Below are 2612 nucleotides of genomic sequence, written 5' to 3' on the forward strand. Positions count from 1 at the left end.
ATTTAAATTTAGTATGGTACTAGTTTAAGATAAAAAGGTGGCATCCATACAGTGTGAAATCTAGTGCTTAACCTCCAGGAATTTGAAGTTTAGTGTGAAAAACTCCCCGGCACATGCGGTGAGCAGGCCTGTGGGTCTCTCCCCTTCGATGCTGCTCCTTTTCAGGCCGGGTGCTCACGTGTGTTTGCGTGTGTATGTATGTGTGCATGTATGTGCATGTGTGCAAGTGCCTCTGTGTATGCATGCATGTGTGAGTGTGCGTGCATGTGTGCATGTATGAGTGTGCATGTGTATGTGCATGTGTGTGAGTGTGTGCATGTGTATGTGCATGTGTGTGTGTGAGTGTGCACGTGTAGGAGAGGCTCCTTGGGCAGAAAGGAGAACTAACATTCATCATGCACCTTCTTTCCCAACAAGCATTATGGTCATTTGTAGAACCCGAGACGCAGAGAAATAAGTGGTGAAACTGGCATTTAAACCCTCACCGATACAACTACTTTTAAAAATACATATAATTTTATTGATTTCAGAGAGGAAGGGAGAGGGAGATAGAAACGTCAATGATGAGAGGGAATCATGGATCAGCTGCCTCCTGCACGCCCCACACTGGGAATGGAGCCCACTACCCGGGCATGTGCCCTGACCGGAAATCAAACAAATCCTGGTTCACAGGTCGACGCTCGACCACTGAATCACACCAGCCGGGTAATATGACTACTTTTTAAATATCCCCTTTCCCCCCAGCAGTAAGCATTTCTCTAGGAAAACATCCCTGGGTGAACTTTAGTAAAAACAGGCTATTGAGCTAAAAAAAGACCCAGTGGCCCCAAACACCCAAGTCCCGACGGGGCAATGAGCATCTGAACTGAGAGGGTTTCCTGAGACAGTGGACCCTCACGCCCAAACCCAGAGTGAAAACCATAGGCTCTGCTGGGCGAGGGGAGCTGGGGTCCTGCAGGCGGGCGAGGAGCCCTCACTCCCGTCCCACTCCGAGGACGGGACTCCGGCTGCAGAGGCTGAAGCCAAGGTTAAACCAAGGTTAAAACCATCTCCCTTTCTCTCTTCACCGAGACACCACTCTGTCATCAAGCTTCCGAGTTAAGGTCTGTTTAAGGCAAGGAAGTCTCCCCTCCCGACATGGCCGTTCCCATCCCGTCCCAGAGCCACGGCCTGGTCCTGCTTCAGCCGGCCACGTGACGGGGCACTGACCGTGTTTTTCCAGGTCCCCGATGGAGATCGCCAAAGAAGGCGAAGGAAGGGAGGCGTTCCTTATCGGAGCGCCCAGAAGGCTGGTAAACAATCAGGCAGACAATGCCGAGGCAACAATGGAAAACCGAATGACCGATGAGCCCAGCCCGGCTGGACGCCCGGGAAGACATCAGGGCGGGGCCGGAGGAAGAGCGCGCAGCGGCCGCCAGCTGCTGGTCACGTCCCTGCAGCCCAGCTCGGAGGGCCGGGTCTGACCGGCCAGGGCGGGTGGGGGCGGGCAATGTTTTCACCCAGGGCGGACCCCACCCCCTGCCACCCACCAGCTGACCCCCTAGCTGACCTTTCTTTGTGCCTCGGTTTCCTCGCCTGTCTAGGAGGAGGAACTGCTGGTCCCCCAGACTCCTTGGACCCACAGACTCTCTAGGACTCTGGGAGATGACCTCCCACATCCCAACAGCCAAGGCCGCTCCGAGGACGATCCACGAGGTCCATTGCCACCTGCTGCAGTGTCACCTCATGTTTCATCTGTAGACACGGTGGCAACAGAGGACCCAGGGAGGCTGTGTCCCAGGCCAGGGAGGGGCCCCGCACAGGCGCGCTTGTGGGAAGGAAGGCCCGAGGCGGCTCCCGGCACAGACACGGGGACGGACTCGGGAAGGAACGAAGGCACTGGGGATGGAGGTTCGGGGGAACAGGGGCCTGGGACACGGATGGCTGAGCAGGTGATGTGGTGTGCGGGCAGCAGGCCCACCTGGTCTGGGTCCTGGCCCCGCCCTCCTCACTGACTGACCTTGAACAGTCCTGACCTGCCTTGAGGCACTATTATCCCACCTGTAAAATGGGCATGACACAGACCCCCGTCCCGGCAGGCAGTAACACCATCAGCAGAGCATGGGGTGTCGTGGATGACCCTTAGCTCTGGGTTCAGGGCGGGCTCTCTGAAGCCATCCGGGGCGCTGTCAGGCTGGGGCTGAGCGGAGGAGCTGCCATAGTTACTGAGGAGCAAGACCACGGAGCTGGGCTGGCTCAGGCCGCCCTGTCGGGACGCAGCTCTCCAGAGACCTGGGGACACGCTGAGGCTGCGGCCCGCGACCCTGGAGGCAGGAGAGATCAGGGCACTGGGAGCTCGAAGCCTCCAGGCCTGGCCCTCTCTTCCGAGGCTAAAGACCAGGGGTCCGGCTGCAAGGAGAGGGGCTGGGGCCTCTGATGGTTCACGGACCCATGACCCTCCCTCCCCACATCACTGAGTCGGAGCAACGGGGCGTTTTCTGCTCGGCCTCCCCACTCCCGGCCTCCTCCACAAGGAAGCATTTCCCCAGGAGAGGGGCCCCGACGGCCACGGCCACCCGCGCCCTCCATCCGCTCTGCCCTGCGCGGGAGGCGGTGGACACTCCACGCGGGCG

General features: G+C 58.7%; 1 protein-coding gene across 1 annotated transcript in view; it reads right to left on the reverse strand.

The window, feature by feature from the left end:
• The window catches only part of ITPKB (inositol-trisphosphate 3-kinase B), a 113533-nt gene that overhangs the window by 13657 nt on the left and 97264 nt on the right, over nucleotides 1–2612 (reverse strand). The window lies entirely within an intron of this gene.

Source organism: Myotis davidii, unplaced genomic scaffold (assembly GCF_000327345.1).
Source record: "Myotis davidii unplaced genomic scaffold, ASM32734v1 scaffold333, whole genome shotgun sequence".
Taxonomy (NCBI): domain Eukaryota; kingdom Metazoa; phylum Chordata; class Mammalia; order Chiroptera; family Vespertilionidae; genus Myotis; species Myotis davidii.